The 12,140-nt window shown below is 45.8% G+C and overlaps 1 protein-coding gene across 5 annotated transcripts in view; it reads left to right on the top strand.

Moving 5' to 3' along the window:
* The first annotated feature begins 3,734 nt into the window (after positions 1 to 3,734).
* The window catches only part of PHF21A (PHD finger protein 21A), a 154,563-nt gene continuing 146,157 nt past the window's right edge, over positions 3,735 to 12,140 (top strand). For 2 of the 5 annotated variants that reach the window (XM_040328174.1, XM_040328173.1), the window contains exon 1: positions 3,736 to 4,179. The gene's annotated coding sequence lies outside the window, so the exon portion shown is untranslated. Of the gene's footprint in view, positions 4,180 to 12,140 lie in introns of all 5 variants that reach the window. The other 3 variants (XM_040328176.1, XM_040328177.1, XM_040328175.1) reach the window with 2 other exon arrangements.

Below are 12,140 nucleotides of genomic sequence, written 5' to 3'. Positions count from 1 at the left end.
CAAAACAGCAGCAATGACCGGGCCTGCAGCTCATTAGAGTATCAATGGAGCGCAAGTTTGTCTAGAAATGAGATTGGAGGACACTTGCGCTTTTAGTCACTGAGTGTAGAGATCAGAGATGGGCTTGGGCATCCTCCAAAATCATTTCCAGCGGAACCTCCCCTCCTTTGTTACTCTAACAGGAGGTAGGCCACATTTTCTCTCGCCTTAGCTCATGTAAACAAAGTGGAGGAAATGACCTGCACTGCAGCTCATTAGAGTAACAAAGGAGCAAGAATTTGGCTAGAACTGAGTTGAGAGGACACTTGACCTTCAGTTGACTGATTATAGAGATCAGAGATGAGCTTGGGCATCCTTCAAACTCATCTATAGCCAACCTTGTGCCCCTTTGTTACACTAATGACCTGCAAACTATGTTGTTATCTTGCCTCAGCTCCTATAAACAAAGTGGAGAGAATGACCTGGCCTGCAGCTCATTAGAGTAACAAAGGAGTGCATGTTTGGCTAGAAATGAGTTTGGAGGACACCTGCACTTTGAGTGACTGAGTGTAACGATCAGTCTTGTGCTTGGGGATCCTCCAAACTCATCTCTAGCTGAACCCCTGCTTATTTGTTACTTTAATAGACTGTGGGCCATGTTGTTCTCTCACCTCCCGTAAACAAATGGCTAGAATGACCTGTCCTGCAGCTGATTAGAGTAACAACGGAGCGTGAGTTTAGCTAGAGATGAGTTTCGGAGGACACCTGACCTTCAAGTGACTAAGTGAAGAGATCAGAGATAAGCTTGGGCATCCTTCAAACTTATCTCTAGCCAAAAGTTGTGCTACTTTGTTACTCTAATTAGCGGCAAGCTTTGTTGTTCTCTGCCTCAGCTCAAATAAACAAAAAGGAGGTAATGACCTGGCCTGCAGCTCATTAGAGTAACAAAGGAGTGCAAGTTCGGCTATAAATGAGCTTGGAGGACACCTGCGCTTTGAGTGAGTGAGTGTAGAGATCAGAGATGAGCTTTGGCATCCTCCAAACTCACTTCTACCCAAACCTCCGCTCCTTTAATGGGATGCGGGCCATGTTGTTTTCTCACCTGCAAACAAGGCAGCAGCAATGACCAGGCCTACAGCTCATTAGAGTAACAAAGGTGTGCGAGTTCGGACTAAAATTATTTCGGAGGACACCTACGTTTTGAGTGTAGAAATCAGAGATGAGCTTGGGCGTCCTTCAAACTCATCTCTTTTTTTTTTTTAACGAGAGACTTCAAACTCATCTCTAGCCAACCTTGTGCTCCTTTGTTACTCTAATGAGCTGTTCTCTTGCATCAGCTGCTGTAAACAAAGTGGAGGGAATAACCCGGACTGCAGCTCATTAGAGTAAGAAAGGAGTGTGAGTTTGGCTAAAAACTAGTTTGAGGGACACCTGCACTTTGAGTGACTCAGTGTAGAGATCGGATATGAGCTTGGGCATCCTTCAAACTAATTTCTATCCAGATCTCCGCTCCTTTGTTATTCTAACGGGAGACAGACCATGTTTTCTCTTCCTCAGCTAGTGTAAACAAAGTGGAGGGAATGGCCCAGCCTGCAGATCATTAGAGCAACAAAGTAATGTGAGTTTGGCTAAAAATTAGTTCGGAGGACACCTGCGCTGAGTGACTAGATGTAGAGATCAGAGATGGGCTTGGGCATCCTTCAAACTGATTTCTACCAAAACCTCCACTCATTTGCTACTCTAATGGGAGGCAGGCCATGTTTTTTTTTGCCTCAGCTCCTGTAAACAAAGTGAAGGGAATGACCCAGCCCACAGCTCATTAGAGTAATAAAGGAGCGCGAGTTCAGCTAGAAACGAGTTCAGAGGACACCTGCAATTCAAGTGACTGAGTGTAGAGATCAGCTTGGGCATTCTCCAAACTCATTTCCAGCGGAACCTCTGCTCCTCTAAAGGAAGGCAGGCCAAGTTTTCTCTTGCCTCAGCTCCTGTAAACAAAGTGGAGGGAATGACCCAGCCTGCAGATCATTAGAGGAACAAAGGAGCACAAGTTCAGCTAGAAACGAGTTCGGAGGACACCTGCGATTTAGGTGACTGTGTAGAGATCAGAGATGAGCTTGGGCATTCTTCAAACTCATCTATAGCCAAACTTGTACTCTAATGAGCTGGGGGGCCATGTTGTTCTCTCACCTCAGCTCCTGTACATAAAGTAGAGGGAATGACCCGGCCTGCAGCTCCTTAGGGTAACAAAGGAGCATGAGTTTGGCTAAAAATTGGTTTGGAGGACACCTGCGCTGAGTGACTGGATGTAGAGATCAGAGATGAGCTTGGGCATCCTCCAAACTAATTTCCAGCGGAACCTCTGCTCTTCTAAAGGAAGGCAGGCCAAGTTTTCTCTTGCCTCAGCTCCTGTAAACAAAGTGGAGGGAATGACCCGGCCTGCAGCTCATTAGAGGAACAAAGCATCGCAAGTTCAGCTAGAAACGAGTTGGGAGGACACCTGCGATTTAAGTGACTGTGTAGAGATCAGAGATGAGCTTGGGCATCCTTCAAACACGTCTATAGCAAACTTTGTACTCCAACGTTTTCTCTGGCCTCAGCTCCTGTAAACAAAGTGGAGGGAATGACCCAGGCTGCAGATCAAGGAGTGCAAGTTCGGGCAGAAATGAGTTCGGAGGACACCTGACCTTCAAGTGACTGAGTGTAGAGATTGGAGATGAACTTTGCCATCCACCAAACTCATTTCTACCCAAACCTCCGCTCCTTTGCTACTCTAACGGGAGGCAGGCCACGTTTTCTCTGGCCTCAGCTCCTGTAAACAAAGTGGAGGGAATGACCCAGGCTGCAGATCAAGGAGTGCAAGTTTGGGCAGAAATGAGTTTCGGAGGACACCTGACCTTCAAGTGACTGAGTGTAGAGATCAGAGATGAACTTTGCCATCCACCAAACTCATTTCTACCCAAACCTCCGCTCCTTCGCTACTAACGGGAGGCAGGCCACGTTTTCTCTCAGCTCCTGTAAACAAAGTGGCAGGAATGACGTGGTTGGAGTAACAAAGGCACATGAGTTTGGCGCTCATTTACTGTAGGGATGTGAATAGCCACAATAGAGCAGAGCGGGTTTTAGTTGCTGAGCGTTGCATGTGCAGAACACGTCACTCAGGTGTAAATGGGGGGTTTTGCGCCTGTGTTTATTGCGAACACATTGACTTGTTTCTATTTTCGTCCCCCTCAGTGCACTTTTCTTTGTATGAGTGGAGTGTTCCCTCCATTTTAATCCGTCCTTTGTTGGAGCCCTGTCCTGGCCAGTCCTCCTCCCTCCCTCTCTCTCCACTTCTTCTCTCTACTTTACTTTTCCTTCACTTTACATCCGGGTTTTTTCCCTAGGCAATGGGAGCCGCATCACACCCCGCTCCTTAGGCAAAGTGAAATAAATTCGCCGCACCGACGCGACAAATAGTCCGCTCTTTCCTTCGCTCCCCGTGGCCCCCGGCGGACGCTGAGCCCCGCCTTCCTGTCACCGAACGGGGGTTCTCGCACCCGAGGAACCCGCCGGACAACTTCCCGGAGCTATTTGACGGATTTCCCCGCGTGTTCCTTCGCCTCCCCGTCCCATCACTCCCTCCCTCTCCCTCCGCTCGCCGGCCGCTCGGGCCCTCTCTCTCTCTATCTCTCTCCCTCTCCCTACGTCACGGGGTCCTGCGCGCGCGCGCCCCTCCTCCTCTTTCCCTTGCTGTAGCGGATTGGAGGTGGCGGCGGGGGCGCGCCTGGCTGAGGAGAAGGCGGCGGAGGGATCCGTGTCCCGGTGCGCTGCGGCTCGGGGAGGGAGAGAGTTCTTCTTTTGCCATCACTTTTTTTTTCTTTATTTATTTATTGGGCCCCCCTCCCCCCCTGAGTGAGCGGGCCGGGGCACGGACTCAGCCCGGTGTCGGCTCTTCTAACACCCCCCCCGTCCAGGGTTTACTTTGACTGAACGGACCCTTACTCCTCCATAGAAGGGGGGTGAGTGAGGAGAAGAAGAGGGTCGCCCCCCGTGTGATTTACCCCCTGAGCCTGAGGGGGAGGCCGGGGGGGACTGTGAGGGAAGATGTGGCGGTGACAGGGCTCTGTTCCCCTCCCCTGGAAGAAGAGGAGGAAGAAGAGAAGAAGAAAGAAGAAGAAGGGGGGACATCCCCGGTCATCCCCCGGGAGAGGGGCGCAGCAGGTGCGGGGCCGGTGATGGGGGAGGGGGGTGTGTGGAGGAGGGGAGCAGGCCGGAGAGTTGGGGGGGGGGGAGGGGATCACTGTATATATATGTATGGGGGGAGGGGGGGACCACACCAACTCCACCAACAATCACACTTCTCATCACACGTGACCCCCCCTCAGGGGGAGGGGGCACCCAATGAAAGTTCCACATAACACCGGGCCGGCCAATCAGGACGGGACTTTCATCCTGCAACTTGTCATCTGTCCAGTGCAGGCTGCGATGTGATTGGCTGAGGAGAGGGCCGAGGTTTAGTGTTGTATAGGAGGATGGGGAAGGAAGCTCTGTGTGTTGTCTATGATGACAGGTGTGAGTGGTGTACAGTGATGTGTGATCACATGTCACACTGATTGAAAGTTATGCTGGAGCGGCATAACAACACTGCTGATCAGCCAACCAGGTTCCACGTCTCATCCTGGAGCTTGCTGGCTTTGCAGTGAAGACTGAAATGTGATTGGCTGCTGAGTGGGCTGAGATTTCCTTTGCCTTTCTGAGGATAGGAAGACTGTTATTGTAACAGATGTGGCACTGATTTCAAGTTCTGATGTTAGGGGGCAGAGAAGCACAACAACGCCCAGCAGGCAGCCAGTCAGGATGGGACTTTCATCCTGAAACTTGTCATTTGCCCACTGCAGGCTGAGATCTGATTGGCTGATGAGTGGGCTGAGATTTAGTTTTATTTCTGAGGCTAGGAATACAATGTAGCACTGATTTGAAGTTTCAGTGGAGCAGCAGAACAACACCAGGCCTCATAGATAATGCTGGGTCCGTCTCCAGCAGCCAATCGGGTTCCAAGTTTCTTCTAGCAACTTACTTTCTTTTTGGTGTAAGCTGAAATCTGATTGGCTGCTGAGTGGGCTGAGATTTAGTTTTAGTTCTGAGGATAGGAAGACTGTTATTGTAACAAGTGTGGGTGGTGTGCAGTGGGAGTGGATACAATGTGGCACTGATTTCAAGTTCTGATGTTAGGGGGCAGAGAAGCACAACAAAGCCCAGCAGGCAGCCAGTCAGGATGGGACTTTCATCCTGAAACTTGTCATTTGACCATTGCAGGCTGAGATCTGATTGGCTGCTGAGTGGGCTGAGATTTCGTTTCCTTTTCTGAGGATACGAAGACTGTTATTGTAACAGATGAGGCACTGATTTCAAGTTCTGATATTATGGGGGCAGAGAAGCACAACAAAGCCCAGCAGCCAGCCAGTCAGGATGGGACTTTCATCCTGAAACTTGTCATTTGGGCTGAGATCTGATTGGCTGCTGAGTGGGCTGAGATTTTTTTTTATTTCTGAGGCTAGGAAGACTGTTATTGTAACAGGTGTGTAGTGAAGGTGGGTACAATGTGGCACTGATTTAAAGTTCTGATGTTGGGTGGCAGAGAAGCACAACAAAGCCCAGCAGGCAGCCAGTCTGGATGGGACTTTCATCCTGAAACTTGTCATTTGACCAGTGCAGGCAGAGATCTGATTGGCTGCTGAGTGGGCTGAGATTTAGTTTTATTTCTGAGGATAGGAAGACTGTTATTGTAACAGGTGTGCAGTGAAGGTGGGTACAATGTGGCACTGATTTAAAGTTCTGATGTTGGGTGGCAGAGAAGCACAACAAAGCCATGCATTAGCCAAAGGGAGCCAATTCAGGATGGGACTTTAATGCTGCAACTTGTGATCTGACCCGTGTAGGCTGAGATCTGATTGGCTGATCAGAGGGCTTAGATTTACGTTTATATTTGAGAATAGAAACAATATTCTTTATAACACGTGTGAGTATTGTATGGTGCTGATGTGATACAATGTAGCACTGATTTGAAGTGGAGCAGCAGAACAACACCAGGCCTCATAGGTAATGCTGGGTCCGTCTCCAGCAGCCAATCGGGTTCCAAGTTTCCTCCAACAACTTGCTTTCTTTTTAGTGTAGGCTGAAATCTGATTGGCTGCTGAGTGGGCTGAGATTTTTTTTTTTTCTGAGGATAGAAAGACTGTTATTGTAACAGATGAGGCACCGATTTTTTAAGGAATAATGTTAGGGGGCAGAAAAGCACAACAAAGCCCAGCAGGCAGCCAGTCATGATGGGACTTTCATCCTGAGACTTGTAATTTGCCAAGTACGGGCTGAGATCTGATTGGCTGATGAGAGGGCTAAGGTTTTTTCTTCTATATGAAGGTGGGATCACTGGTATTTATACAGCTGTGAGTAATATACAGTGCTTGTGTGATACAATGTGACACTGAGAGAAAGTTATGCTGGAGCAGAAGAACACAGGGCCTCATGGAGAACACTGGATCACCCTCAGGCAGCCAATCGGATTCCACGTTGCCTTCATTTAGTTTTATATTTTGAGGGTGAAAATGTGTTCTTTATAACAAGTGTGGAGGTTGGTGTGATGATGTGGCACTGGTTTAAAGTTCTGCTGGAGCAACATAAAAACACCGGGCCTCAAGGGTGATGCTGGGTTAGCCACAGGCGGCCAATCAGGTTCCAAATTTCATCCTAGAGCTTGTCCTTGCAGTGAAGACTGAAATCTGATTGGCTGCTGAGTGGGCTGAGATTTAGTTTTAGTTCTGAGGATAGGAACACTGTTATTGTAACAAGTGTGGGTGGTGTGCAGTGAAGGTGGGTACAATGTGGCACTGATTTAAAGTTCTGATGTTAGGGGGCAGAGAAGCACAACAAAGCCATGCAGGCAGCCAGTCTGTATGGGACTTTCATCCTGAAACTTGTCATTAGCCCACTGCAGGCTGAGATCTGATTGGCTGACGAGAGGGCTGATATTTAGTCTTCTTTTTTTTTTTTTCGTATAATGTTTTTTATTTTAAAGTAGTAGATTACAACAGTTACAGTATGTCAGATGACAACAACCACGAATGAGACACAGCATTGAAATACAAATTAATGCAATAATAATTGAACTGTTGTAGGAGTTGTAGTATTATACAGATATAACTAAACATAAATAAAAACAATTACTAATAAATGGAAATGAGAACTAATGGAGGGAAGGGAGAGGGTAATGGTGGTGTTCCGAAGGTGGATTTCACTTATTTTATTTCGCTATTATCCATGAAAGGGTATTAATACCATGACATGAGAACTCTTGAGTCAAAAGTGTCTGGAGTATAGTATATGGCCCAGGGCTTCCATATGCTATCAAATTTTTCCAACCCATTCTTGTCTAGCGCTTGACATTTTAGTCTTCTATATGAAGGCGGGACCACTGGTATTTATACAGGTGTGAGTGGTATAGAGGAACGGATGTGATTTGTGTGACACTGATGGAAAGTTCTGTTGGAACAGCAGAACAACACCAGGCCTCACGGAGAACACTGGATCAGCCTCGGGCAGCCAATCGGTTCCATGTTGCTTTCAGCAGCTTGCCTTCCTTTCAGTGTAGGATGAAATCTAATGGGCTGCTGAGATTTAGTTTTATCTTTTGTGGGTGAAAAATTGTTCTTTATAACAAGTGTGGAAGTTGGTGTGATGATGTGGCACTGGCTAAAAGTTCTGCTGGAGCAACCTAACACTGGGCCTCATGGGTGACGCTGGATCAGCCGCAGGAGGCCAATCGGGTTCCAAGTTTCATTCTGGAGCTTGTTGTCTTTACAGTGAGGACGAAGATCTGTCTGATGGGAGGGCTTAGATGTACTTTTATATTTGAGAATAGAAACAATATTCTTTATAACACGTGTGAGTATTGTACGGTGCTGATGTGATACAATGTAGCACTGATTTGAAGTTTTAGTGGAGCAGCAGAACAACACCAGGCCTTATAGATAATGCTGGGTCCGTCTCCAGCAGCCTATCTGGTTCCAAGTTTCCTCCAACACTTTGCTTTCTTTTTAGTGTAGGTTCAATTCTGATTAGCTGCTGAGTGGGCTGAGATTTAGTTTTTTTTTTTTTTTCCTCTGAGGATACGAAGACTGTTATTATAACAGATGAGGCACTGATTTAAAGTTCTAATGTTAGGGGGGGCAGAGAAGCCCAACAAAGGCCAGCAGGCAGCCAGTCAGGATGGGACTTTAATCCTAAAACTTGTCATTTGCCCACTGCAGGCTGAGATCTGATTGGCTGATGAGAGGGCTGAGATTTAATATTTTATATGAAGGTGGAGACCCTTGGTATTTATACAGGTGTGGGTAATATACAGTGCTGGTGTGATACAATGCGACACTGATGGAAAGTTCTGCTGGAACAACAGAACAACACCAAGCCTCAAGGAGAACACTGGATCAGCCTCGGGCAGCCAATCGGATTCCATGTTGCCTTCATTTAGTTTTATATTTTGAGGGTGAAAAATGTGTTCTTTATAACAAGCAGGGCTGTGGAGTCGGAGTCGAGGAGTCGGAGTCGGGGGAAATTTTGGGTACCTGGAGTCGGCAAACAATGCACCGACTCCGACTCCTACTAAATTTAGATTGGAATAAAAAAAAAAAAAAGCAAGTTTAAATGTCCCAATTCACAAAAAGTTATAATTAATGACTTCTATACTGTAAGAATAAAGACCAATGCATGCAGTGCCTCACGTAACCGCAAAACGAACACGTTAAGTGACCGTGAAGAAGCATGCTTTTCATGTGCTTCACTATATGGCACGCAACGCACAATTAGGAGCTGCAATACTTATACTTTCCATAGTGTTGTGTTCTGCTTTTACAGGGATCGCATGTTAGAGAACCAGTAAGTGTCCAAATAAAAAAAATTCCAACAGGAGTTTTATAAAGCACTAAAAGAAGTTGAAAAGTATGATCGCTCATCAAAACTTACTGTTGAAGAAGCCATCCTTGTTTATCCAGAGATCGTTAGTGATGTGGCCAGAATAGTTACTGCAATGCCACCCACCCAAGTCAGTGTCGAAAGATTATTTTCAGCCCTAAAAATAATTAAGTCTGACTTAAGAGCCTCTATGAAAGAGGATCTGGCAGAGGCAATTCTCTTCCTTAGAACTCTACATTGAATTGATTTGCATTTGCTAAGCCTAAAACTACATTTCAAGATTAATATAAACCATTTCTAGGTTTTACAGATTTTGTTTTTGGTTCATTATAGATAAGCTTTGTTTTTGTTCTAAAACAACCAAATAATGTGGTTTGTATTTTTGAACTGGTAAAGATCCTGTTCCTGATGTTTATGCCTGCTGCTACTATCCAGCCACTTGATTGTTTTCATTGTGTTTGTCTTTTGCTTAAACTGTGCAATACAGTAGACTGTTGGCTTCCCAGCCAGTAGTCCTGTGGTAGGTTGCGTTTCTTTCCCTCAAGGAATGTATAAAATACATTCGCATATTAATACAGAGGAGTCGGAGTCGGAAGTACATAAAACTGAGGAGTCGGAGTCGGAACATTTATCTACCGACTCCACAGCCCTGATAACAAGTGTGGAAGTTAGTGTTGGTGGCACTGGCTTAAAGTTCTGCTGGAGCAACATAAAAACACTGGGCCTCATGGGTGATGCTGGATCAGCCGCAGGCGGCCAATCAGGTTCCAAATTTCATCCTAGAGCTTGTTGTCTTTGCAGTGAGGACTGAAATGTGATTGGCTGCTGAGATTTCGTTTTAGTTCTGAGGATAGGATGTTATTGTAACATGTGTGGGTGGTGTGCAGTGAGGATGGGTACAGTGTGGCACTGATTTAAAGTTCTGATGTTGGGGAGCACAGAAAGATAACAAAGCAGCCAATCAGGATGGGACTTTCATCCTGCAACTCGTCATCTGCCCAGTGCAGGCTGAGATCTGATTGGTCGAAGAAGAGAGCTTTAAGCCCCGTATACGCTAAGAGAATTTTGTGAACATTTTATGTCCGAGGAACGATCGTACTATTTTCTGATGGTGTGTACACAACTTTTGAAAGCCGATTCCGGCCTTCCGATTGAAAATTCCAAAGTTTTAGTGGAGCAGCAAAACAACGGCAGGCCCTATAGATAATGCTGGGTCTCAGGCAGCCAATCGGGTTGTAACAGATGAGGGTGGTGTGCAGTGGGAGTGGATACAATGTGGCACTGATTTAAAGTTCTGATGTTAGGGGGGGCAGAGAAGCACAACAAAGCCCAGCAGTCAGCCAGTCAGGATGGGACTTTCATCCTGAAACTTGTCATTTGCCCACTGCAGGCTGAGATCTGATTGCCTGATGAGAGGGCTTAAATGTGCTCTTATATTTGGGAATAGGAACAATGTTCTTTATAACACGTGTGCGCATTGTATGGTGCTGGTGTGATACAATGTAGCACTGATTTGAAGCTTTAGTGGAGCAGCAGAACACCAGGCCTCATAGATTATGCTGGGGCAGTCTCAGGCAGCCAATCGGATTCCAAGTTTTCTCCAGCAACTTACTTTCTTTTTGGTGTAGGCTGAAATCTGATTGGCTGCAGAGTGGGCTGAGATTGTTTTAGTTCTGAGGATAGGAAGACTGTTATTGTAACAAGTGTGGGTGGTGTGGAGTGGGTACAATGTGGCACTGATTTAACATTCTAATGTTAGGGGGCAGAGAAGAATAACAAAGCCATGCAGGCAGCCAGTCAGGATGGGACTTTCATCCTGAAACTTGTCATTAGCCCACTGCAGGCTGAGATCTGCAGCGAGGATCACTCTTACTTATCCAATTAATCGAAACAATAATCGGCCAACTAATCGATTATGAAAATAATTGTTAGTTGCAGCCCTAATTGTAAAAGGTGAGGGTGGACACAATCTGGTGCTGATTTAAAGTTCTGATGTTAGGTGGCAGAGAAGTACAATGAAGACGTGCAGGCAGCCAATCGGGATGGAACTTTTTATCCTGCAACTTACAATCTGTACAGTGCAGGCTAAGATCTGATGAGAGAAGTTAGATTTAAGCCCCGTGCCGTACACACTATAAGAAAATTGGGCAAACATTTTTCATTCGAGGAACGATCGTACGATTCTCTGATATTGTGTACACAACTTTTGAATGACGATTCCGACCCTGTGAATAACAACATTTTTTTTCTCATACGGAAACCGAATGAACGATTTTCATTTAATTTGCATCACCTTTCTACGAGAAATATCAGATACAAAGGACTGCGCGTGATCAGAAACGACAAAAAAAAAAAAGCCTGTTATACGAGATATCTCATACGTTATTTCTATCCTCTTATTCGAATTAGCCCTGCTTCACATTGGAGTGATTTGGCATGCGACTCGGCAATGACACCGTCCAAATTCCCTAAAATAGTTTCTGTACTACTTTTGGCGACTTCAGGGTGCGCATTCCATAGACATCTGTGCAGCAACCGGCAGAGATATCGCTGAAATCGACCTCAGTTTTTTTATTTATTTATTTATTTTTGTTATGTTTTTTTTTTTTTTTTGTGGTTGAACTGGATGGACTTGTGTCTTTTTTCAACCTAACTATTTAACTATGTGACTGACATGTGGGGGAATGCAACAGTGCGAGTTTAGCTGAACTCACACGATTTAATTCCTGCTGTCCGTGTGAACCAGAGCTTAATGTGAAACATTGAGGAAACCCGGACGATTGTTCTCCCGATTTTCTCATAGAGTGTAATATTCATTTTATAGTGTGTACTATTAGTTTTATATTTGAGAATAAACAATTATATTTATAACAGGTGTGAGTAGTATAAATGCAGGTTGGATACAACGTGGAACTGATTTAAAAAAACCCTATTAAAAAAAAAATCATCTTGTAAGACAAAGGCATAATGAGCTTGTGTGCATTGCATACTAGCTCATTCTGAAATACTTACATTAGATTGAAGCCCCCGCAGTGGCGCTCGCACACTGCTGAGACGACTGACATCTTCCACTGTTTCTTGTGGGTTCACTGGGGTCCGGCGCTGTGATTGGCCAAAGCCGTAACGACGTCACTCCCATGAATGCTCGCGGGAGCCGTCCGCCACGGCACAGGTGCCCGTTTTCTTTGCGTGCGCAGAGGGCGGTGTATATAGTA

This window comes from Rana temporaria, chromosome 11 (assembly GCF_905171775.1).
Source record: "Rana temporaria chromosome 11, aRanTem1.1, whole genome shotgun sequence".
Classification (NCBI taxonomy): Eukaryota; Metazoa; Chordata; class Amphibia; order Anura; family Ranidae; genus Rana; species Rana temporaria.
This window is presented reverse-complemented; position numbering and strand designations above follow the sequence as displayed.